The following is a 27,767-nucleotide window of genomic DNA, read 5'->3' as shown; positions in this document are numbered from 1 at the left end:
AGAAGCCCTCCAAGTGGACTCCTGCAGCTAGAGTGGCAAAGAGCCTTTGCTAATCTTTTTCGTCTCTATGGGTTTAGTCCTCGGAATTATGGGACCAAGCCACAGCTCGGCATGCAAAAGCCATAATAATGATGATTTCATCTTAGGCTGTTTGTAGAACTCTGACTCCCCTGTGGAGTATGAGAGTTAGGGGAAAGACAGGTTACATAACAGGGAGAAGTAAACACAGATTGGCTGACTGTGTAGCGTCTGGGGTTTTCATTGGTACGAGTAGAAAAATATTTGTTCTGTGAAGAAAAGCAAGAGAGGCATTTTCATTTATATCATTATGGCAGTTTGTGCTGAGGTCTTTTCTAATACTCCAACTGTTATACTGCCAGAGTTTTTTCTCCCAAGGGCAAAAAGCATTATATACATGTTCTCTCCCTCTCCCGCTCCCTGTCACCTGCCCCCATCTCAATTGCTTGGGTATATTTTGTTTTATCTAGGTTTTCATAGGATTTCTATTTTATAGTTGTTTTTTTGCCTCATTGTTCTACATTTCACATGATAACATTTTGGACAGTTCTTAAGCATGTTTTATAGCCACTTATTAATGAATCCTATACTCCAGCTGACTCTGACTGAATATGTTGAAACATAGAGACTTATTTAACTACCTGTTTTGTAATGATTTCAGTGAGACATTTAATGCCTCTACCTCACCACCTTGTGCTGTGTTAATTATCACATAATTAACACTGAAAGTTTGACACATCAAAGGAACAGAAAATCTTAAGTATTATTATCCAGGTTTATTAATAACAAATATATTTTGTTATTATTTTCTTAAAAGTAAAAAAAGAGAGATGGAAATATTTTATTTTAATTCATCCAGTCACCGGGATCATTCAAGTGAAAAACCTGTCTTGGAGGTGATAAAGCACTTTCAGACCACAAGATAATCATCAAGGACACTGAAACCCTAGTTATTTACCAAGTTGTACTAAGAACACTCAGATTTGTCTTAATCGGTGGCTTACAGATAGGGAGAATATGCTTACTATAGAACCTGAGAGTTGATTTCATGTTGAGGCAATTTACTTTAAGGGAATCAGAACTGAAGTGAAGTGAGCCTACTCTCAAGAATCAGATACTTTAATAACTCCTCTTCACCTTTCTCAGGTGCATGGGGCATATTTAAAAAAAGATATCTATGAAAAATAAACAAGCAAAGAATCCCAACTCTGCCTGTCCCCCATGATTTGAAAGCAAGCACAGCCATACCAGGACAGTGCTCCCAATCTCTTTTCTTTCATTGTTGATGGCTGTGCAGCATGTAATAATTCAGTTCTGAATAGAACATATTGTTTAGCTTTCGTGGGAAATCAATTTGCTTCCTGCTTTGGAATAATATTAAGTTATGCTTTCCCCATCTGTGCCTGTGAGTATAGACCAACAAAGGATTCAATGGCAGAGCTTTCAGAGATTTGATTCAAATAAATCATGTATATGTTGCATGCACATTTAAACCTTATATAAAACTTAGTAAATTAGCATAATTGTCAATGTTGTATGTCTCTAATCCTTAAGGATATGCATAGACAGATATAATGGATATCTCCACACAGATATTTCATAGGCATCTCTGAATCAGCATGTTCCAAACTGAACTCATTACCCCACCTTCCAAGCAAACCTATAATCTTTAATGTTACCACCATTCATCCAGTTAGCTAATCTGAATATTAGGAATTATTTTAAGATCCTTTATTTTACTTACTGATTGTGCTGAGACATCTAGATGTTTTCCAAAATCTATTTCTTTTTCTTCTTTGGTGTGGAGCTATACTACATTTCCCAGCCTCCATTACAGTAATATGTGGCCATGGTACTAAGTACTAGTGAATAGAATGTGTGTGGAAGTATTATGAGCCATCTTCTGACCAAAGCTTTTAAAATGAACATGTTCCCCCTTCATACTCTTTCTTCCCTTCTGTCATGAAGTTCTACTGGATAGTGGAACCATAAGATGGAAGGAACCCAGATTCCTGAATCACCAAATGAAGGAGAGCCTCCAGTTGTCAAGGAACATCTTCCTTGGACAGTAATGTGAGCAAGAAATAAACTTTTATGTTGTTTGAACTATTATATGTATTCAGGTCCATTTTTTTACTGCAGCTTAGCCTACCTAATGAATACATTGCTGTTCCAACGTTAGTCATTTCTGTTTTATAGGTAGCTCTCAAATTCTCCCCTTCACCTTCAGCTCAGCTGCCCTTTCTTTTATCCAGGTTCTCACTCTCCTTAGGCTGAGGCTCTGCAGTAGTCCCACATTAGCTTCCTAGCCTGCCTTTGGTCTTACTTCCCTCCAAGGCATTATCCCAAACTGTCAATAAGTATCTTTCCACAATATTAAATGGGAATAGATTTTGGTCTTGAAAACTATTCAGTGATCACCATCATCTATATTAAAAATTCTACACCCTTGGCACAGCACTAAAGGCTCTTTGTAGTTCCCTGCCATCACTTTTGGTCATACCTCTTTGCTGAACCACCACCCTGTAGCCTGGGATGTACCTTCACTGATCTGCTTCCAGTTCCAAGAAGATGCTCATGCTGTTCTTTATCCCCAGAATGCCCTTTCCCCTCTGCTTTATCTTTTAGTCAGGAGGGGCAGCTCATAGAATATCTTGTTGTTTCCACTCCTAAGGAGGAGGGGTGTGCTATTGTCACTCAGATATATAAACATCCCTTAGTAGTTCTTTTTGAGCTCCTCCGAACTGACACTCCATTCACATAAAATTATTAGTGAATAATGAAAGTTGTATTAAGGATTTCAAAGGGGACTGTTAGGAGAGGGTTTTTAATTCACAACATACAGTGGATATTTAAGCAAGTCTCCATTTAATGCTTTCATTCTTTCAAATATCTTTGTTTAGACATTCTGACCTAAGGGGCCTTATCTCCTTGATCTTTCCCACAGAAAATTTCCAAAGTTATTCTTACTTATTATGCAGTGACCCTCTCTCGTTTCTGATGAAACTTGAGCAGTCTAAGAATTATTTCTACCTCACAGTGAGCTTATCAAAGCCTCTTTGAATATAACTGTTTTTCCTACAAAGATGTTCTCCTACCATTTTCTAATAAGATAAAATGTTTTCTCACATAATTCATATGTGTTCTTTAAGTTCAATGTTGCAAACTGAGACATGTGCAGAGAATGGGACTTTAGTGAGGATAATATGAAATAGAACACTGTTGGGACAAACCTCGTTGTTCTTCCTCTCAGCAGCATCGAGAATAGCCCCATCAGTTTTCCCCTCTCTCTTTTTCTTCCACTACTTCTATGACTTCTATTACTACTATCTCCAGTATTAGCGATTGCTAACATTTAATGAGCTCTCACAGTATGCTAGGCATTCTTCTAAGATATTTACATCTTTTAATACATATTTGCTGACTTTTTTATCTTTCCTAACATTTCTATTTGGGGACACCTAGACAATATGGTAAATTAAATCAACTGAAAAATCTCCCACAACATAGCAGAAAATCTGGATAAACTATTACAAACATCTTTCAAGTCATAGCTGAGATTGCAAGTAAGTGAAGGAAAGCCTTCAGCATCAAAACTGAAGGGGAAATGGAAAACCAGAGTTTCAGTGAGTGGACACTCTAAATTGTATAGTATATAACCCTAAAAGATAACCTACATGGTCCCCAAGAACTTAGCAGGATTATGTCCCAGCCACCCATAGTGGTAAGTTGCTCGATAATGTATGCTTTATTGGTTTTCTTCCCTTTCCTATCTCCTCTCTCGCTTAGTGAGTGTTCTATAATCATTTCTCAAATAAACTATTTGCATTCAAATCCTTTACTTGGGCTCTGCTTCTGAGGGACCCCAAACTAAGAGAGAACTTCACTCATCTGTTCATATTCAGCATACTGTGATAGCTTGTACTTTAAATGTGCTCTAATTATAATTTCCTTATTTTTGTTTTTATTTTTTTTAGAAAGAGAGAAAGAGAGAGAGCACATGAGCAGGGCAGAGGGGCAGAGGGAGAGAGAGAATCCCAAGCAGCCTCCACGCTGAGTGGGGCTCGATCCCACAACCTTGGGATCATGACCTGAACTAAAATCAAGAGTCGGATGCTCAATCAACTGAACCACCCAGGTGCCCCCAATTATAATTTCTATATTAACCTATCATAATCAAGGTGACTCTCACAAAATTGGCAAATAGCTTAAAAGATTTCTGTGAAGAATAACAACAACAACAGTTCAAGTACAAATGAACAAAAAGAAAATTAATTCTTTAAGAATTAAATACAATGACAATCTAATCAGTTTACCTGAAAGTCAACCCCTAAATTTATTTGATAAAGTGTTGGCAGGCAGCCTGCCTGTCTGCTACCTTGCTTCTGTACCCTGAAGTGAGGGCTGCCATATAATGGTGTCCTAATCACAACTGAAGGTTGTTAGTTAGCTCTCTTATTCAAATAAGTGGATTTGAATTATGGAAAGGGTATAAATGTCCATCGACTGATGAATGGATAAAGAAGATGTGGTGTGTGCGTGTGTATAATATATATATATATATATATATATATATAATGGAATATTACTCAGTGATAAAAAAGAATGAAATCCTGTCATTTGCAACAATGTGGGTGGAACTAGAGTATATTATGCTAAGTAAAATAAGTCAATGAGAGAAAGACAAATAACATATTTCACTCATAAGTGGAATTTTAGAAACAAAACAGATGAACATAGGAGAAGAGAAGGAAAAATAAAATAAGATAAAAACAGAGAGGGAGGAAGGGGCACTTAGGTGGCTCAGTCGCTTAAGTGACCAACTTCGGCTCAGGTCATGATCTCGCAGTTTGTGAGTTCAAGCCCCGCATTGGGCTCTGTGCTGACAGCTCAGAGCCTGGAGCCTGCTTCAGATTCTGTGTCTCCCCCTCTTTCTACCCTTCCCCTGCTCATGCTCTGCGTGTCTCTTTCAATAATAAATAAATGTTAAAAAATTAAAAAAAACAGAGAGGGAGGCAAACCATAAGAGAATTTTAAACATAGAAAACAAAATGAGAGTTGATGGAAGGGAGTTGGGTGGGGGGATGGGCCAAGTGTATGATGGGTATTCAGGAGATCACTTGTTGGGATGAGCACTGGGTGTTATATGTAAGTGATGAATCACTGAATTCTACTCCTAAAGCCACTACTACACTATATGTTAGCTAACATGAATTAAAAAAAAAAAAAGAAAGAAGTGGCTTTGGAGGACAATTAAAGGACACCAAAGATTATCCTACATTTGGAAAAATCCAACAGCACAAAAATGAATAAACAGAGCAAATACATCTATAGTAGAATCAGCTCAGAGAATTTTTTAAAAATTCTAATGAGTTATCTCAGAGACATTTGAGAAGTTCTATATACAAAATAAAATTCACCTGCTAAAATAAAAGAGTAATCAGAGTACAAAGAAGAGAGACATAGACTTTCATAATATTATTGCCCAAATTATAAAATGAATAAAAAGACTGGAATAAAATAATAAATCTTCTGTAACATAAAGGAGAAAGACAACATAAGTTCTTGGAAATATATATTTTTTCCGTAAGTTCATCCCCTCATACCTTTCTTATTTCCAGGAATTTAGCATGGTTCAATCTTCTCAATTTTTCCCTTCTTATATTTTTACTTTCTTTCAAAGTTTATCCCATAAACTACCTGAATCAAATACACTGTGAGTAGTTTTGATAAATTCAGATTCCTTGGCTATATTCCAGAACTTTTGAGTGTGAGGCCCAGTAATCTTTTTAAGCAGGCAGAAAGATTTTCAGGTAGTTTTTATGTACACAACAATTTGAGAACCACTGATTTATAGTAAGGGAAATAAACAACATCATAAAGATGAACATAAAAATATAGCAAAATCTGTAATATAATTGGAAATTATGATTGGGAGTGGCACAAAGGTGAGAAGGAGAAAAAGTGTAAAATTTCTTTTTATTTCCCTCTGTATGGTTTAAATTTTTATTCCCATATGTAAATGTTATATTTGTAATTTCAAAAAGTGAGACAGGACAAGGTTTGCCAGTGTCCTTCCTAAACCCCTTCATTTCATCCCTAGATAACTAGGAGACATGGGAACCACTTGAGGAGGGCCTATATCATCTTTGGAATCTGGGTGCTCTCTACTCTTAATGATAATAATATCGGTAACCCTTCAGATATCTCTTAGTTATGTCTCTAATGTTAGGGATGACATGTACTTACAGCTCATTGCTAAAAATTAAAAATTGGGAGGGAGATAAAGTTATAAAATTACCTTCAATATACACTATATGCATTGTGTAGAAGCTGGGGTAAGACAATTTTGTACTGTTACTATGAAGTCCTAAGTGTCCATACAACGTTACCCTTACAGCTATGGCTTCTGCCCCTTTTCTCCTCCCCCATGTCCTTTCAGTTTCTCCAACTGCCTGCCCTCCCACCATGTTTTCATTTGTATCCTCAGAAGGCAACTTCAGATTCTTCTAGTCCTGTGTATCTCTGGAGAATGACTTAACTTCTTTCCATTCTTTAGAGCAAAACACTTACAAGAAAAACACTCCTTTTCTTTTCTTTTCTTTACTTTTCTTTTCTTTTCTTTTCTTTTCTTTTCTTTTCTTTTCTTTTCTTTTCTTTTCTTTTCTTTTCTTTTTATACTGACTTTAATCCCATCTTCTGATTTCTGTGTCTTACTTCACTAATACACTTTCTGCCTCTTCATTTTACTAAAGTTCGCATCCCATCCTCTATTGTAATGTTAAGAGGTGCCCTGTGTGGAGTGTTGATTCTCTGCCAGGTGCTGTTCCAAATGCTTTATAGAAATTATTGTCCTTAATCCTCACATCAGACTTAAGAAGTAGAGTTATTAGTTTCATCTTATAGATGAGATAACTGAGTCTCAGAGGGGTTTAGTGACTTGCACAAAACTACACAGTTAGAAGGTGGCAGACACATGATTGAAATCCAAGTCTATTTGTCAGCAGAACCCAAGTTCCTAACTTCAACAGCATTCTTCCTCCCTAATTAGTCCCTATTAGGCTACCATACCTATAGTCATCCCCGTATCTTTCATCCCAACTCAGATTTTGTCTCAGAAATGTATGTGACTTAAGATCAGCAACATTCTGGAGTTTGAAATGCCCACATGAAGGCATTAGCCTTCCTTTTATTAGAATGAAAGAGTGGGACTCCTTTTTTATCCCTCCCAAAAATGGAGTTATAGGAATATATTTTACCAAATACTCCAAATTTCAAGGTATATGGGTCTGATAAGGTAGTTTGAGAAGGAATTTTTGATTCAGTCTTGAATTTAAATCCCAGCAACACCACTATCAGCTCTTGACCCTCAGCAAGTTGTATCAGCTACCTGAGCTCCCTGCACCTCATGTGAAATGTGAGACGATATTGTTATATTTAACTTAAGAACTGTTGTGAGGCAAAATCCTGTAAAGCTCTTGCATGATGCTTGCCAAATGGTAGTTATTCCTTTTATTAGAATTATCATCTTTGTCATCGTCATCACAGTTACCATTGCTAATTCAGTAGCATTTTTTTAACAGCTTTATTGAGATATAATTCACATAACATATAATTCACCCATTCAATGGTTTTTGGTATATAACATTATCAATATTTTTAAACTGTGGATAAATGTCTATATAACATAAAAATTGAATTTTAAACATTTCTAAATGTATAATTAAATAGTATTAAGTATATTTACAGTGTTGTGCAAACTTTGCCACTATTTCCAAAAGTTTTTTTTATTACTCCAAACAGAAACTCTGAAATTTTTAAGTAGTAACTCCCTATTTTCCCCTTTCCCCAGCTCTTGTTAATATTAATCTATTTTCTGCCTCTATGAATTTGCCTATTCTAGATACCTCATATAAGTGGAATCATGCAGCATTTTCCTTTTGTTTCTGGTTTATTTTGCTGAACATAATTTTTTTGAAGTTCATCCATGCTGTAACATACGTTAGTACTTCATGTTTTAAGGCTGAATAATATTCCATTGTATGGATACACTACATTTTGTTTATCCATTGATCTGTTGATGGATAATTTGGTTGTTTCCACCTCTTGGCTGTTGTTGATAATGCTGCACTGAACATTAGTGTATAAGTATATCTTTTAGTTCCTGTTTTCAATTCCATTGAGTATATACACAGGAGTGGAATTGCTGGGTCCTATGGTAATTTTTTGCTTAGCTTTTTGAAGAACTACCAAACTGTTTTTCATAGCATCTGCACCATTTTATTTTTCCGCCAGAAATGTACAAGGGTTCCAATTTCTCCACATCCTTTCCCACACTTGTTATTTTCTATTGTTTTTATTATAGCCAGTATCATAGGTGTGAAGTGGTTCAGGAGCAACTTTCTTTTTTCTTTTAATGTTTATTTATTTATTTTGAGAGAGAGAGAGACAAAGAGAGAGCAAGCACTGTCAGTGCAGAGCCTCATGTGGGGATTAATCTTGTGAACCGTGAGATCATGACCTGAGCTGAAATCAAGAGTCAGATGCTTAACCAACTGAGCCACCCAGGAACCCCTCAAGAGCAACTTTCTAATCCAGGCTTCCTCGTGAAAGTGAGATGTGACTAGACAATGGTGATGGACCATACTTTTGGATACTGTGCTCAATCCTTAGCTCTAAAGATACTATTGGTGGAATTTTCCTATAATCTCAAAAGGACAGTATTTTTGTGTGTGTAAGATCCTTGGAGAGTAATTTTGTTGCCAAGAATTGGCCTTAATTTGCAAGGTTTTCAGTAGGCTACACGTATTTGCAAGCAAACATTCATAGTATACAACTAAACAAACTTTATAGATGAGATCCAATACAGTAACACAATAAGTAATCACATTTTAAAAAATTGACTTAAGACACTGGTTAAAGATTTGTAGAATTGGAAACTAAAACATATGATTCCTGTAGAGACAAGATTATTATAATAGTGGCTGGAAGAATACCTGAAGCAACATCAAAATGAACCACTACATATTTAATAGAGTTTCAAAATCTAGCAAAAAAAAGTATATTTGTGTGCTATAAGATGAAACATGAGCTTTTTCTTATTTTCTTTTACTTTAAGATATTATTCTCTGTAAGGCTGAGGCTACATGCCACTCTGGGTGGATATATTGGGCTGACTTCATGTCAAATCAATGTTTCTCTGCCTCTTAGCACAGAGAAAGTAGAAAAGAATGATTTGGGATGTACTCGAGCTGAAACAAAGGATAGTCACCACAGCCATAAAAGCTGTGACTTTTTCTTTTTTAAATTGATGTGTAGTTGACATACAATACTGACATATTCTTGTCTGCCAATATGGTGTGAACTGAGGACATGTCCCTAGTTAGTGATTTCTAGCAGCATTGGCAAAATAATCTGCTTTTGTGACGTGAGGTTTTTATTTTTTCTAAGTACTTGGCTGCCATTAGACATACATACATACAGAAGCATTTAATACACATGCTATTAATCTATCTGATACTATGTAAAGCCTTGTGGACAGACGTAACTCCAATAAACAGAAGAGTTTGCATAGAGTTTGTATAGAGCTAGTATCTTGATTTGGGAGGTGGTACAGACTACTTTTTTTTTTTGAGCACCTACTTAGGACCTAAAAAAAACCTGGCTCAACCATTTAGCTATATGACTGAGAAAGACTGAATTTCTTTGAGTCTCAACTTTCTCATCTGCATTACAGAGATTATGACATCTGCCTCATAATATCATTGTGAGGATTTCATGAGTATCTGTAATGTGCTTAGTGTTATGCCTCAAAAATCCCCTAAGTGCTCAATAACAATAAAATGACTAATGTTTATGAACTGTTATCATCATGGCTCCATAAACATAGTATTTTCTATGTGTGGGAAGTACTTGTCAAATATCTTGTTAGCAGATACAACTATGATATTATTTTATATAAGTATAAAACAGTAATAAATATAATGATAAAATGTAGTTATGGAAAACTTAGAGTAATAATTTATTACTATGGAGAGACTGGAGAGGAAGAAACTTTTCACTCCATTATGACAAGAGCCACCCAAAGATGGAATGAGTCAACTCTGGAATCCAAGCATTCTCTGGAATGATTTTAAGTATAGGCAATGACCAGTTGTGGAAGATACTTAAACCCAAATGACTGCCAAGTTCCCTTCAAACTTGAGACTCAGTATTTCATTTCCATTTCCACTAATCCCTTGATATCAACAATGGCTTCCCATCATTCATCAACAGAACAGAAGGTTCAGAAAACTTCACCCCAAAACCTTTCTTTAGAATAGCTGCAGAAAGAACTAGACTCAATTTTGTTCTAATTGGTGGATACTAGACTCCCTTGGGCTCTTTGAATGTCAGATATAACTTGATCTGTTTTCTTTCTATTGAAAATGGGTTGTGTTTACCTCCTTTTCTAAGCTGAGGTTTATCACCCCTTGATAGGTGGATGAAATATGGTTCTACTGCAAGGAAATGAGGCAAAAACACCCACACAATAATCATTCCTTTCTTTCTATCTTGGCTGAAATAAGCCAAGAAACAAAAAGCAAACTATCAAGCTGAAAATATTTCAAGGACAAGCAACCTTGGGGGCTGTGCTATCCTTCTTCATTTTGCCACAGACAGAATGGCTGATGTAATAATAATTTGCAGTTAGATTAACAAGTGCAGAGATGCATCAAAATATTAACACAAAGCTAATTAACTTTTAGGAGCTTTATGGTTTCAGAAGAAGGTATAATTTTCATTTTCATCATAAGCAAAAAAATCAGTTATTGTTTTGGCTAACTTAATCCAGTATTTCTTTTTAGGTCCCTTATTAGAACAAATGTTTTTAGAGCATCTTAGTTTCTGTTTATTGCATTCTTTTGTTGGCACTGTGTCCAAAAGGATAACATGTATCCCTGATCCTCAGAATCTTACAAGTAGTCTAGTGCTTAGGAATCAAGGGAATGTATTGTAGGTATGTAATCTAGGTTTTAATTTTGAATTGCTTCATACTCTCTGTGCAACCTTGAATAATGTCATTTACTTCTATGGGCTTCAGTTTTATCATATTCAACGGGGGGATAGTAAAACCTATTTAGTAGAGTTGCATGTAAAGATTAAAGGAGAGATTATATGTGAAGATGAGACAATATATAAAGTCTAATGTGTGGCCTTTAGGTACTGCATCATCTTTTAGTGGGTAAATTGCTTTCTCTGCCTCAGTTTCCTCATGTATAATATGGTGATAATAATTGTACTAGTTGAACAAGGTTATTATAAATTAAGTAATAGGGGTGCCTGCGAGGTTATTATAAATTCAGTAATAGGGGCACATGGGTGGCGCAGTCAGTTAAGCATCCAACTCTTCATTTCAGCTCAGGTCATGATCTCATGTTTCGTGTGTTCAAGCCCCACATCAGGCTCTGTGTTGAGAGTGTGGAGCCTGCTTGGGATCCTCTCTCTCTCTCTGCCCCTGCCACAATGCTCTCTCAGTCTCAAAATACATTCATACATACATACATACATACATACATACATACATAATATGTGTATAGAGCTTAAAACAGTGCCTCAACATAGTATATGATCAATAAAGGCTGGCTATTATTGCCATTGTTACTGTAATTATGATTACCACTACTACTGGAGTTTTTGAGAAAAAAATTGTCCAGAATGGCCAAGAAATAGGGCTTAAAGTTGTTCTTGAAAGATGGAAAACTTTTGATTTACTTGGAAAGAAAAAGGTAATGGGAGAAAAAGTGAGTAAAAACCCATAAATATAAATGGACATAGCTGTTAATGGGAGTAGCATGATTTGAGAAGTCAGGATGTCTTGGTTGGAAGCAATGTTAGGTCATTAATTTTGGGCTTGATTCTAGAGGCTTCATAACCCAGATACTGACTCTAGTTCTATTTTTACATGTCCTTTCTGTTCAAGTTCCCACCATCCCTAACTGAGAGTTTTAATTCCCATGCTTAGAATAGAATTTGACTGGTTGGCCCACCCTGAGCCATGTATTTATCTGTGGTCTAATCATCTGTGGCCATGGGTTTGAGTCATGGAGCATATTAAGTTGAGAATCAAGTAAAGCAATGATTATTAAAGGAGACCATCATTTTGCTTATATATCTTGTTTGGGGGTGAGGCAGGCCAACATGACCTTTGAACAGCTTGGGTAGACTCTGTCTTATTTATCATCATCTTTCAGTGTTTGGCACATAGTAGGCACCCAAACAAACATTTACTACATTAAACAGACACTTCGAAAGAAGGAATATATTTAGAAATTCTCTCTCTCCCTACTCAACTTCACAGCATAGGTACCTAGTCCAGATTCTGTATTTGTGTCACACTTAAAACAAATGTCACTTAAAGTGTTTGAGTGGTCAAAAAAGCCAAGGCCAAGTCTAAAAATGTTTTACAATCACTTTATTCAAGGGAGTGTTCTGTATAGTTTGTAAGTTCCAACATTCAAATTTGTGGAGTATAGTCCTAAAAATATATACACAGTCCAGATTTTCTGTATATATCACATTAAGGCTTAAGAAAAGTCCATTTTGAAATGGGTGATGGGCATTGAGGAGGGCACTTGTTGGGATGAGCACTGGGTGTTGTATATAAGCAATGTATCATGGGAATCTACTCCTGAAGCCAAAAGCACACTGCATACACTGTCAGCTAACTTGACAATAAATTATATTAAAAAAAAAGAAAAGTCCATTTAGAAGATCAAATAGCAAATGTCAACACATCAGATGTTAAGTTTAAAAATATATAAGTAAGCATTTTTATTTATAAAAGGCTTGCCTATCTTTCTTTAATAACTTTTTAAAATTTATCCTAAATTAAAAAGAAGGATCTACAAACTTTTAAATTATATATTTTTACTTTTCTTTTCTCTTAGTTCTATTTGTCAGTTTTTATTCTCCTTAATCTAATTATATGACTATGGTGGTGTGACCTTTCTATAATGGAGAATTTTTTGAAAGGCCTTTTGAATGATAGAGGTATGAAAATTTCAAAGGTCTTCATTAAGTTCAACTAAAGGCAGGGGGAAAAATATGAGCCATGATCCTCAAAGCCCAGTTGGCTTCATGTATTCTAAATTTAACTCACATCTTATGACTTCATCATTTTTTACTCATTTAAAAGTATCCTATTCATAGACTCAATCATCTTATTAAGATCTGGAAAACATTTTTCATACTTTAACTCCACCACTGAAACACTCTTTCTTGTTGCCTATAAAATCTGGCACCATCTTAATCCTAAAAAGGAAAATTTATCTCTAAAGAAATTTTCAGTAGCAAATTTGAGCACGTTGAGTATTATGTACCAATATTTTAAATGTTTTTCACTTAAATCTCATCCTGAATTATTTAAGGCCCCGAATTGCTAAGTAGAACAACAGTGTAACATGCATTTTCCAACATACATTTGTGTTTGTAGAGCCATTTCTGATGTTATATTTACATGAAAACCCACAATTGAATGTTTTTTTCTAACTTTTGGCCAGACTGTTATTCTCTGTGCTTGGTCCCAATGGCCTTTTGTGAGTGCCTTAATTGAATGTCTGCCTTGGTGTGTGCTCTGCCCTTTGAACCTACTGATAGGAGCATTCTGGAATGAACCAAGTACACTATCTTATGGCAGGTCTGTAACCTCTTACGTCTCTTCATTGCTTTACAGAGATAAAGCAACTAATATTTTGAATGACCTTCTGTTCTTTCAGTTCCCATCTGTTGTGGCCTGAAATTACCATCTAAGTTCTTGCCATTTGAGGATCTGCAGGGTGCCCCTTGATCTGTCAACCAAGCATGAGCAGTTATACAAATAGCACACAATTTCAAAGGCAGACGGGCTGGTAGAAGCAGGTTCCATTTGCCAATTCTTTTACCATGTCATAAAACTAAGCTGTTCCTGTCTACTGCCCTCAGACAGAGGCCTTTTTAAAATTCTAGTAAACCCCATCCCAGGCACTTGCCAGCAAAGTCTTAGTCTTGTTAACTGATACAGGTAATGAAGTCCATCTGAAACCAAGCTTCTTATGAGCAATAGGTATCTCCATTTTCAGTCAAGTTTTTTCATGTTTTTAAATTAAATTTTTCCTGATTATAATAATGACATGTATCTATTGTGGAAAGTTTGGAAAATACATCAAATAAGAAAGGAAGTAACAATTACTCAAAACCCAATACCTACAGATAACCAGTGTTAACCTTTTACCATATTTTCTTTCAACCTTGAGATTTTACTCTGAGCATAATTTTTATAACATTATATTATAAACTTACTCATTTAAAGGATTATTTTAAAGCATTATTTAAGTGGATACATATTAGCCATTATCTGAATACACTATAATTATTTTAGTATACTATAATTTATTTGTTCATTCACCTAATATTGGACATTGTACAGTTAGGTTTCCAATTATTCAGAATGGTAAATAACCCTGTCAAAATATTCATTGGCCTAATTATTTCCTTAAAATTGTTATGCATGTTCATTCATCTTTTCAGTTCTTAACAGCTTCTCAAATTGCTTTCCAAGAAAGTTATAATACTCCCACCTATATGCTAATTTTATAGGTGAAAAATTATATCTTATTATTCCACTTCCTTTTAATTAAAATTTGGTTAGTATAGAGATCATTCAGGGTGCAAATCAAGAAAAAAAGGAGTGGTGACTTTGACTCTCATCATGGTCCAGCCATGGGGGTAGGACGATGCTCACAACTTCTACCACTATCTTCTCTGAGGTATTGTCTAGTGGCCAGGGAGGTATAAAGAGAGACTTCTCTGGAACCAGACTTCTTAGAGTATAATAAAATTTCAATTCGTATTTTCATTAGCACTCTTCAGTTTATTAAGTCCCTTCACATCAACTGTCATAGTAGATTCTCAAACAAACCTTCTCAAGATGGTGTTCTGGTGGAGATACCTGAGTGCCTAGGTTGCTGGGATCTTCCATTTCCCCTAGCTTCTCTGACCATGGCAGTGTTCTAGGCTGGCAAGTAATAGATAAGGGGCTAGAAATCTAATCCAAATATAACACTCTTTCTGTTATCCTTTCTGTAGTACCATAGTCCCTATTATATAAGCTTAACAGATATACTGAAAAGAACTTAAGCTTCAGGGCCCCTCGATTACATAGGTCTTTTCTTAGGCCATGTGCCTAATTTTGTATTTGTGGTTTTGTAACTTCTTTCTTAAAGAGGGTCCCTAAAATATCTAAGTTTCAGGGCTCCACAAAACCTGGGTCCACCCCTTCTCCACTGATAGTAGGACACTAAGAGCATAAATACAACTGCCAGAGGCTAGGGTAGAAGAAAGTCTTAGAAACAAAAAGGTTGGGGTGGAAAGGGCAAAATATTGCTAGAGTATGGGCTGTGAAACTTCTAATGCCAAATATAGGGGTCCCACACCCATTTGGCTCTCAGTAACCTTCCTTTCTCAGGCAACAGACTCAATCATTTTCTTCAGAAAAATCTTGGGTCATTGGCCTCCTCAGGGACAAAGCTTAGCTGGTGTATCCAAAGCACTGAATTAGGACCCAGGGACCTCAAGAACAAGGTGGGCAGAGAGGAGGCCCTGCCCAAGTGGAGAACGTGACAGGATATAGATTGAGCTGATGTAAAAAAAAAAAAAACCAAAAAACAAAAAACTGGATCTTATCCCTGCCTCTTCAGCACACTCTGAGATTAGTAAACAAATTCCCCTGCCCCCCACCTGTGCCATATACCCCAAGCAGTTTTCAAACTGCTGCTTCTATGCTGTATCTCTGTGGGCTGTTTGTTGTGCTGTCTCTTTATGGGCGAGGACTCAGTGTCCTCTCAGTCTCCTGGCTCTCACATAGCTGGGTCCACTGATTTGACAAGTTCCAGGTTATAAGTCTGCTGATTGTAAGAACTTATGAAATTTTACCCCTCTGTTTTTCAAAGCCAGATGTTATAGGGATACATCTTTCCTTCCCATGTGGGCTCCTCAGTATGATAATCCATTTCTCTAACTCTTTTCACAACTGCAGCATCCCTCCTTTTGACAGACCACCCTACTGGTCTGTTTGGCTCCCAACTGCAACTCTACCCACTTCGATGTGGCCTTTTCTCTACATACAGCTGTGGAGAATTTATTCTGCCAGTCTTTGGATTGTTTTCTGGGTTATTTACACTGATGTGTTACCTAGTTATATCCATGGGAAGAGGTGAGCGTAGGGTCCTTCTACTCCACCACCTTCCCTAGAAGTCAAAAGAGAACATTTCAAAGAACATAAAGTACAAAGCTCAAGACCATGGTTGTCTGGAGAAACATTGTTTTGTTTTAATTTCACAAATAGGGGCACCTGCTTGGCTCATTCAGTAGAACATGAAACTCTATCTTGGGGACTTGAGTTTAAGCCCCACATTGAGCATAGAGCTTACTTAAAAAATAAATAAAATAAATATTGTTATGAATAACATTTATTATGAAGTAGTTTGTAGCTAGAATGAAGTTTGAGAAATAATTGGGAAGTTTGAGACTTCAGAGATCTGAATTGGGAGAAGGGAACGAATGTATCAACTTGACCAATGTTTGAGAAATTTCCTTTCCCTGTTAAATTAGAAAAGGGATAATTGATAGAATTAGAATTCTGTATTTATTGGGCTGATTTTTATCTATATCCAAATTTGTATGTTTTGGCCAGTACCTGATATGCGGTCTGTCTGAAAACAGGAAAGATGAATTACCAAATTAATTATTTAGGCCTCTGGCCACTAGTCTAATCACTTCTAATTATTTCTTGGTTTGAAACCACAGCTTCTTTCTCTGAGTCATCATTATCTGTCGTTGAGTTATTTTGCATTTCAACATGATAGTATGGATTTCACATATTTTGTGTGTCAAATAAGGGATAGAGGCTCATGTAAATTTTAATATACTAAATTTTATGTCAAAATAAATTGTCTTGCTTAGATTTCAAGTGTGCATCTGTATACATCTCAATAGAACCCCAAAGTTCTTTACTCTCTTGATCATCCAACCAGCCTGGGCAATCTGCAGCTTTGGGTACACTCCCTTATTCATTTACTCACCTTTTCGAACCTCTCAAGTATGTTTGCAAAAGTCATGTAATCCTAATGATTAATTACTCTTGAAATTCCTTTTATCTCATTCTAGGTGAACACTATTCAGTTCCTTTGTTTTGACTCCTTTATTCCATTCCTTACATTCACTTTTCCATTCTACAGTGTCCTATAAATACCTCAAACTTACATGCCCCAAACAATCTGAATTCTACTATCACCGCTGCCCAAACTGGGCTTGCCAGTTGGTTTCCTTAGTCAGTTGATATCACAAATTCTCTGATATTTCTTGACCAATTTCCATACTGTACAGATTTTCTTCTCCTCTTCTCTGGGCTAGATCCTACTTCTTCAGTCTTCTGCATCTGTATTCACCTGCATCAAAGGTGCATGACAGAAGCCTTCTCCTCCTTTAAGACTTGTGTCAAAAATCACCTCCTCCATGGGCCTTCTCTGATCCCTTAATTAGGATGATTTTCTCCTTCCTTTGTGCTCCCACAGCACTAAATTTTGCACGTATTTGGTGGTTTGTGGCTTTCCCTTACTATATTGTTAACTCTGAAATCGGGGATGCATTCTATGTAATTTTGCCTTCTCATAACCTAAACTCAATGCCTTGTACATATAGTAAGTCACTCAGAATATGATTTGTTAGTTGAAATGCTTCATGCTTAAGTTTTTCCCTATCATAAGTAATTACACGTATCACCAAAGACACCATTGAATATAATTTGCATTGTTGTTTTATGGACTGCTAAATTTTTTTAAATGCCAGTGAAATCATGATATACTATTCGCTGTAAGATGCATCCTGGTTTGTTAGATATGAAAATGTGTAAAATACTGCACCTTACAATTTATGAAATGCCACAGTTATTGTGGTTTCATATCAATAGGATTTATTCTACAAAGCCATCAGTTATGGATAACTTGCAGTATATTAAAAAACAGAAATCATTATTTGGGGCTAGATTCTCTCAAACTCTATAGCATGGACACTCATACTAATCCATATATGCTTCATTTCTTTTTGATGTTATGCATTTGACAAATGTCTTCTCTGTTATTCAAGGCATTGTCTTTAAGTATTATGGCATTTACAGTATTATGGTACTCTTTAGGTATTTATGGCTTGGGTCTGAAATTTATGAGGCTACATTTAAATTACATGTTTTCAGTGTCAGGGTGCTGACATTTAAGAAGGTAGCTATTTCACTTGTTTTCATTTCTTCTTGCCCTCTCTCATCTGATGTTCTGGGAGGGGCTTGGAGAAAAGCTCAAAGCTCAAGACTCCTGACCTGGTATGAGGGTAGTGGAGAGGAAGAGGGATGTCCTCTGCAAGTGGCTAGACTAAGGGAAGTTCTGATGTGAGCAAGTTTCCTAGGAGAAATCACCTCACCAAAAGATCCACAGATAGTATATGTAAGTGTTTTCTAGGTAAAAAGAAAATGTTGCCCAACATGAAATCTGTTGTTTCTAGCTTGGCTTGGCTTAGGTTGCTCTTGATCATGCCTCTGACAGCCGCAATTGTGCACAGATGAAAAGAGCTACATAGATATTTCAGCTCGATTTATCAAGAGCACTGAAACAGGAAAAAAGATGAATGAATGGTGATATGTTCATTAAACATTTTTTTAAATATTCTATTGCTTACCATGTGGTTTTGCTTCAAAAAATATGGACAAATGGAAATAAATACTTTCAATTTAGTGTTCTCTTTTTCCTTTTTATCCTGCCCCCACCTTTCCCTAGGCCAAATATGACACTTTTTGCCTGGTAAATAAGATGGCCTTGGTCCCAGCGTTCCTCTCCTCCAGAGGTGGGTAAGAGAATTTATCAACCTTGTGTCCATCCCATTCCCCATTCCTCCCACATGGCTACTTAAAATAAGTGCAGAGTCACTGTACCACAGGCTCCCTCAGCCAGTAGGGTTTCATAACAAGGCAAGTGGGAAACAGGCTGTTCTGGGTGAAAATGAAGCTTCACCACCTATGTTTTGTTTAACTGCAGCCATTTTGTCATTTAAAAAACCTGGGGCTACTCTGAACCTTGGTTTTGCTTGAAGGTTTCTGTGAATGTGCTCACTGGATATATTAACCCAAGCTCATTTAGCCAAAATGCCATATATGTTTTGGGAAGTGAAGAAAACCCTTTTTTTTTTTTGAAGACAAATGTTCCCTGAAAATATTGACATTTTATTTCATTATTTAAATTCAACTGAAAGTATCTGGACCCTCAGACTGGCATTTATTTTGCTTGATTTCCCCTTTACCAGAAAGAGAAAACATTAATCACTCTCCACACTTTCACAAGCAGCTTTCACAAGGGTAATAGCCATTGACATCTGCTTAAATTTGGGAGTAATTTGTTCCTTACATAACAGAATATTTCAGAAAGCACCAGAGTGCAGAAGAGAGAGCCCTTGTTAAAAACAAGGCTTTTAGTATGGGAATAAATTATTTAAATCACATTGCTTCCTGAAGCCCAGAGGACAAAGCTAAGGAGGTGGGGGCCTGGGGAGTGAATGAGATTTAAAGTCTTCAGTTGGAAAACGTCTTGGGTGCAATCTGTTATTTTGGGAGCTTTAAACTCTGATTTGTGGTTAACACATAGTTCATGTGATTTGATATTTTCAGCCCTATGACTGTAAGTGTCTTCAACGAAGTCTGTAGACAAGTGTTTCTCTAAGTGTAGTTGTGGGCCTCAAGCATCTGCATCACCTGGGAACTTGTTAGAAATGCAGATTTTCAGTCCCTACCCAGACCTGATAAAACAAAACTCTGGGGTTGGGGCCTGTCAGTCTGTATTTTAACAAGGCCTCCAGGGAATTCTGGTATACATTTGAGTTTGAGAACTGCTGGTCTAAGACAGAGGTCTTATCTGAATAATTTTTCTAAAGAATATATGTTTTTTCCCCTGAGTTGATAATTTGAACCTGGTTTATCAGGTAAATAACCTTGTCTTTTCCTATCAAATGCATCTACAAACAAGTACCACTTGAGAGTAGTCAAGTATATAAAGCTTAATGTGATCCGTATATGCCAACAGTCAAAAGCCTGTTTGGTATACTAGTTTGTTATACATAATTTTAACACTGGTCCATATTATAAGTAAATTATTTGGGAAACCTGAGGCAAGCACACCAATTGCAATTCTAAGCATCCTAGAGGATGGGGGCCGTCCTAAAATTTAACTACTCCCATACATACAACTTATCCTTTAGCATCACATCTATGCCTTTGCAAATACTGTTTCCTTTGCCTGGAATATCATTCTTCCTCTCTTACCTACCTTACTCCTACTTCTTCAGTCTTGAGGAGGCCTTTCCTCAACACCTAAACTGGCACGTAGTCCTTAGCTTGTTCTGAACTTGTAACAACATGTGGTATTATAATTATTTTCTTGTCTCTCTGCACTAGCTACAGACACTACCTAAGTGAAGGGTTGTCTTTAATAATTGTGTACCTCAGTGCCTGGTACAGTACGTGGCTCAGATTGGGACTCAATAACATTGTGAATAAATGAATGAATTAAAAACCACTTGCCCCATATACAGGCAACCTGTCAGTGCCTAGAAATTAAAGTGTTAGCTATGCTCTCAAATATCACCTCTTAGGATAATCTCTCTTCTTCTTTAGTTTTAGTTTTTTGGGGCACCTCAGTGGCTCAGTTGGTTAAGCATCCCATTCTTGATTTTGGCTCAGGTCATGATCTCATGGTTTGTGAGATCGAGCCCCCATATGGGCTCTGTGCTGACATCATGGAGCCTGCTTGGGATTCTCTTTCTACCTCTCTCTCTGCCCCTCCCCTGCTTGTGCATGAGCATGCATGCTTTCACTCTCTCTCAAAAATAAATAAGCTTTAGTTTTAATTTTTGTTCATTAAAGAATGAAACAGTCCAGAGATTATTATCAGCAGTGCACTATGTTTTATATAGAATATTCCAGAGATATGAATGAAGGGTTAATAGATTCCTAGGAGAGCTCATTTCAAAGGACTTTATTTTTTTCAAAGAACTGTCATACCCTGTTGTTTTATTTTACTGAACTGTATTCATCTACCTCAGGCTAAATGTGCATATCAGAAATCTTTCACAATTTTAAACAGTGAGAAAAGCAGTAAGTGTTTCAAAAGGAAGTTGAAAGCAGAGATATCATCCCAGAACCTAATAAGGTGATTGAATGGATAAAGGATTAATGCTGATTGTCTGGAAGCTAGATAAAATGCAGGAAAAAGCTCAGTAGTCTAGCAGAACCAAAATGAAAGGGATAAGCACAGTTAGATGAAACAAATTAATGAAATGATGTAAATGAACATAGAGGGCCAGGTGTCACTGACTGTGATATTTGCCAACAAAATATTTTGGGGAAAACTGCTGTAATGACTACTAAGAAATAATTTGCACAGCAAGTTCTAAAATATTCACAACTTGAATTTTATTGCATTTTACTGCATTTTGGTCCTTCAACTATAGTGGACTAGAAGACATCGTTCTCCCTGTCTGATATGTGTCCAAATGAGTGTGCACTAATTGGTAAAATGGGCAAATTTCTTTTCAAGACTCTGAACACAAATACTAATTGGTAGGAAGGACTGGCAACCCCTTCTCTGAGGTCGTTTTGGAAAATCTGCTCTTAAAACAAATTCAACACCAGATTTAGAAGGTTGTCCAGCATGCTTTCCTGAAATAACAGTGTTGGTTTAAAGGATGGCATGCAAGTGGGTGTAGCAGGGATGGTATCATGCTAGGGAACAAAACTATTCAATTTTAATACTTCCAGCTCTTTATTACCAATATTCTTGTGTGATAAACCCAGGAAAGCAAATGGAAGAGGAGGAGATTGTGTTTCGAAGGAAGGATCAAGTTCTTGTGTAAATGCCTAATATTAGTTAGGACTCATACTCAGAAGTTTAAGAATGATTCAAGTACTCTGTTATACAGAAGATCACTCAGTGAACTTGTCCTGTTAACTAAAAGAATTTTCTTATTCAGCCTCTGCTGAGAGGCAAAAGAATTTTTTAACTCCTTATACTAGAACTAGAGAAACGGATAGTTTTATCAAAAGACTGGTTACTGATTTGGGAATTGATATGTCAAATCAGGGCATTTCTGTAAATAGGAACACCCCAGCCTGCTAAGGCTAATGTTGGCCTTTGCTGGATTTCATTGAGAGGTCAGCCAGTCAGTACTACCACGTTTCTTCTCCATTATTGGTGCCCACCTACTTTCAGTAAATAAGAATATAAACTTGCTCATGGAAGTCAAGAGTCACTAGGTGTTCATTGCTGTCATCTCCCACATTCTTCCCCACACTCTAACCTAGATATACCAGGGAATTGGGGGTTGGAAACTTAGCACATTATTTTTGACCTGGGTCCTATTATAATATTTTGAAACATAGAAACAAAGATTAACATAGGGAGTTGAGGTTCATGTATTAATTATCAAATAAGAGTTAATAGGTTGGATTTTTACTTTCAGGGTTTGGGAGATGAGATTTTATTTATAGTGATTGTTCTAAATGGGTGATCCCATCAAAAAATTACTACCAAGCACAGAGCTAGAACAAACAATCTAAACTTTGTATGGAACCAGAAAAGACCCTGAATAGCCAAAACAATCTTGAAAAAGAAAACCAAAGTAGGAGGCATCACAATCCCAGACTTCAAGATGTATTACAAGGCTGTAATCATCAAGGCAGCATGGTACTGGCACAAAAAAGAGACACTCAGATCAGTGGAACAGAATAGAGAACCCAGAAATGGACTCACAAATATATGGCCAACTAATCTTTGACAAAGCCGTAAAGACTATCCAATGGAATGAAGACAGTCTCTTCAGCAAATGATGCTGGGAAAACTGAACAGCAACCTGCAGAAAAATCAACCTGGACCACTTTCTTACATCATACACAAGAATAAACTCAAAATGGATGAAGGACCTAAACATAAGACAGGAAGCCATCAAAATCCTAGAGGAGAAGGCAGGCAAAAACCTCTTTGACTTGGGCTGCAGCAACTTCTTATTCAACACGTCTCTGGAGGCAAGGGAAGCAAAAGCAGAAATGAACTACTGGGACCTCATCAAGATAAAGAGCTTCTGCACAGTGAAGGAAACAATCAGCAAAACTAAAAGGCAACCGATGGAATGGGAGAAGGTATTTGCAAATGACATATCAGATAAAGGGTTAGTATCCAAAGTCTATAAAGAACTTATCAAACTCCACACCCAAAACACAAATAATCCAGTGAAGAAATGGGCAAAAGACATGAATAGACACTTCTCCAAAGAAGACATCCAGATGACTGACAGACACATGAAAAGATGCTCAACATCACTCATCATCAGGGAAATACAAATCAAAACCACACTGAGATACCACCTCACACCTGTCAGCATGGCTAACATTAACAACTCAGGCAACAACAGATGTTGGTGAGGATGCAGAGAAAGAGGATCTCTTGTGCACTGCTGGTGGGAATGCAAACTGGTACAGCCCCTCTGGAAAACAGTATGGAGGTTCCTCAAAAAATTAAAAATAGAACTACCCTAGGGCACAGCAATGCACTACTAGGTATTTATCCAAGGGATACAGGTGTGCTGTTTTGAAGGGGCACATGCACCCAAATGTTTGTAGCAGCCCTATCGACAATAGCCCAAGTATGGAAAGAGCCCAAATGTCTATCAATGGGTGAATGGATAAAGAAGATGTGGTGTGTGTGTGTGTGTGTGTGTGTGTGTGCGCGCATGTATGTAATGGAGTATTACTTGACAATCAAAAGGCATGGAATCATGCCATTTGCAACTACATGGATGGAACTAGAGTGTAATATGCTAAGTGAAATTAGCCAGTCAGAGAAAGACAAATATCATATGACTTCACTCATATTTGGAATTTAAGATACAAAACAGATAAAATAAGGAAAGGGAAGCAAAAATAATATAAAAACAAGGAGGACAAAACATAAGAGACTATTAAATACAGGTAACAAACTGAGGATTTCTGAAGGGGTTGTGAGTGGGGGAATGGTCTAAGTGGGTAAGGTGCATTAAGGAAAACACTTGTTGGGATGAGCACTGCGTGTTATACATAGGGTATGAATCACTGGAATCTACTCCTGAAATCTTTATAGCACTATATGCTAACTAAATTGGATGCAGATTAAGAAATAAATAATTAATTAATTTAAAAAATTACTACAAATCACCTGTAAAATAAAAAGTTTGTATGAGTGTGTGAAATCAATTGAGTTTATTACTTAGGACTTGATCTCACCAAAACATGAAAACTCAATGAGTTTAAGGAAATTAGAGTTTGACTTATTGCATAGTCTAACCTTCCTGGTACACTATAAATGCATTTTCTTTGACAGGTTTATTTTTAGCTGTTTTGAGTTTAATTGGGGTCCTCTGTATAAACGATGGACAGCTTTGGAAAATGTGACTGTTATTTATAGAACACCACAAGCCTACACTGTACTTTCTATAGAACTTAAATTGGACTTAATCTTTTATGCTATCATCTCTGGATTCTTTTTGGATGAAGGGAAACTGCAGTTTCTTTTTCTGCCTCTGTGTTTGTAATATTAGAAAATGAAAAGATGGTGTAAAATGCATTTTGATTTAATTAAAGAAGTGGAGAAAAAAAAGAAAGGAAACATGCTAGAATAATGGAGTTTTGAGCCTTTTTCTCTAAGAAAATATAGTATGACTAAATTACACAGAACGAAATTATTATGACACACTCCTATATTAGATGTTCACAGGGAAAACTGGAGGTGAGAGAACAGCCGGGCACCCGGCTGTGAGAGTGATTCCCTTTGGAAAGTCTGGAAGACCAAGGGGAAAATAATGAGTTATATGAAGATGTGAGATATGTTTGTGGGGGTGGGAAATGAGAGATCTATGAAGAAGAAGGAGACAGCATTAGGAAGCAAGAATGTCAGAAAAATAAGACAGAGTCACAAGTGGGTGAAGAGAAAAAGAGAAGTGCAAAGAGGAAAACACTAAGGGAAGAGGAGCACCAAGAGGAGGAGGTAATGATGAAGCTTACCCACAGAATTCATTTTTGAGTATAAAGGGATTTTAATCATCAGTACAGGGGAACATTCTCTGCAGGGTTAGAGACAAGATAGCATGTGCTTCACACACAAAAATAGGCCTTGGTTCATACCATGTCTCTAATTAGAAGGTTCTAGTTGGATGTCTTTGTGTACATCTGGTTGGAAATGTCAGGCAGAGCTGGAATGAGTTGAGGAACAGAAAGGGACTGAAGACCTCTAGGCCTAAATCTTCAGCTCTCTTACAGCAAAGAGTTTCCTTGATCCCCAGTGGAAAACTTTTTGCAATCTTCCAATTATTGCTCATTTTTCAAGAGTATCTGGGAAATCCTATAACAAAAGCATCATAACTAATCCACCTGATATGACCCTCCAGAGAAACCTCAACAAATGTCCATTTGGGAGAATATGAAGATTAAAAACTATAGTTAGGGTCTTAATTGTTATGTTAATTATATGAATTCTAGGTTTAAATATGAAACCACTGGACTTATAATGGTAGCTGACTTGGGGAAACACTATACTTGGCTTTCTGTGATGCAGGATGATTATCACACTTCTCTTTCATCCTTACCTCCCTCCACCCTCAAATAGGCATACTTGTTACAGTGAGGGGACTTCTGGCATTCTGAACAGCCTTTTATGGAAGCAGATGAACTTACAGAACAGGCTTTGAAGGAGGAAATTTCATAAGCTTGACACACATATCCTTACTAAAAATTGGATCTGAAGTTAATCACAATTATTTGTTCACATTCTTCTTCCTTTTCTCCATCCCTTGATTCTTTACCCAGACTACAGAATCAGAATCTCCAGGTGTGCATCCCAAATATTTCAGTTTTGTAAACATTCCCATAACACTGTTGTGATCAGTCTGGCACTGGTGTTGTGAACATCCTTAGAGGTTTCCAGTGTTCACAGAGGTTATAAAACAGGACCTTCTTTCTGTGTATGTGTCTGACTAATCACAGGTGATTTTGAGAGCAGGGGGAAGAACACTCGTGCCTCCCAAATATCTTCCCTAACTTTGAGTTGATTTTTATAATACATTTGTAGGTGGATAAGACCTTTCAATTCACATAACGTAACAAGCTTTTTTTTTTCTTTTATTATGTCCAAGATGTGAGTGGTTCATAGAAGAAAATTTAGTAAGAACAGGTGAGAAGGGAGAGAATAAGAAGGTACCTAATGTCCATGATAGGGAAAGGAGGCATCATCTCCCAGAAGGAATGGGCACATTTTAGTACATTCTTCACATTCCCAGTATGGGTTGAGTTTAACCAAAAACTAACAGTTTACCTATTTTTAAATAGAAGAGGAATGCTAGAATAAGCCTAAGAGGCACATACTTGGAAAATTAATGAAATGGACACTGCAGTTACATGAGGTAAGTCCAACTATTTTACAAAACCTTAACAGAAAGCCAAGAAAGCAAAATTCTTAAGATGTTCCTCTCAAAAATGACTATCTTGGACATGGCACACAATGCCCAGCACACAAGCACAGGATGAATAAAAGATGAATTTGTTGTAAAAAGCTTAGGAGATGGATAGATGATATTCACATAATGATGTAAATTTGTACATAATGATGGAGAGTAGTTCATTTTTCTGAAAGCTGATAATGCTAACACTTATGAAAGAAGTAGTTGCATGTTAATTTTGAGTTCTTCAAATCTGGACAGTTTTTTTTTCCAAAGGAAAAAATACATTTTCTACTCTTAGAAAGATCATAGAATTAGATAGCAATCATATTCTTTTTTTTTCCCTAGGATCTGGGTGCTTTTCATCATTGCCAAACCCTAAAATTGAAAATCCTATAAAAATGAATTTTAATATTTTCCTGCAAATTGCTATTCCATAGATGAATTCCAATTAGCCTTCTTTCTGTACTATATATTTAGGAAATGGAGCTGCGGGTGGGGGAAAAGGGAACATAATTCTGGACAGTGGCCAGGAAAAAAAGTGCAAAAACTTACATTGAGCACAGATTTACATAGTTTTACCATCTGTCTTTGATGATTTAGATCTAGCCTTGATTTAAGAAAGGGGACTATGACAGATAACTCTTAAAAGTTGCTTTCAGAGTTTTGGTTCTCTTTTAATCAGATTTAAATTGAAAATTGAACATTGAAAGTATAGAATAAGTAAGATTTGGGGGAAGACTGGATAGCTTCAAATATGCAAAAGGTTGGCAAGTGGAAGAGGAAATAGCCTTGCCCTATCTCTAGAGGACTGACCTACAATGAGAAGTTTTAAGTTACATGCAAGAGTAGCTCAACTCAATAAAAGTAAGAACTAGCTCACACCTAGCACTATCCTCATTTCATATAGATTGTCGTGCTGATATTCAGCACTGTTTTCCTAGAATTTTATAAGCAGAGTCTGATGGTTGTCAATGATATTGTAGAAAACGACAGTGAGTAGGAGACTGAGCTAGATAACTTTACAGATTACTTCTGAACTAAGGCTGAAAGAGAAGGCAAGGGTCTTAATCTGGGTTGCACCTGAAGTAGACTCGCAGTCAAGGAGTTAAATGCAAGTGGTTTGTGATAGGAGTCTTATTAGGAACTTCTGGAATGCAGTTCAGAATTGTCCT

At 36.6% G+C, this 27,767-nt stretch overlaps 1 protein-coding gene across 1 annotated transcript in view; it reads left to right on the top strand.

Moving 5' to 3' along the window:
• Positions 1-27,767, top strand: part of LOC113597689 (uncharacterized) — a 385,156-nt gene that overhangs the window by 158,146 nt on the left and 199,243 nt on the right. The window lies entirely within an intron of this gene.

This window comes from Acinonyx jubatus, chromosome X (assembly GCF_027475565.1).
Source record: "Acinonyx jubatus isolate Ajub_Pintada_27869175 chromosome X, VMU_Ajub_asm_v1.0, whole genome shotgun sequence".
Taxonomy (NCBI): domain Eukaryota; kingdom Metazoa; phylum Chordata; class Mammalia; order Carnivora; family Felidae; genus Acinonyx; species Acinonyx jubatus.
This window is presented reverse-complemented; position numbering and strand designations above follow the sequence as displayed.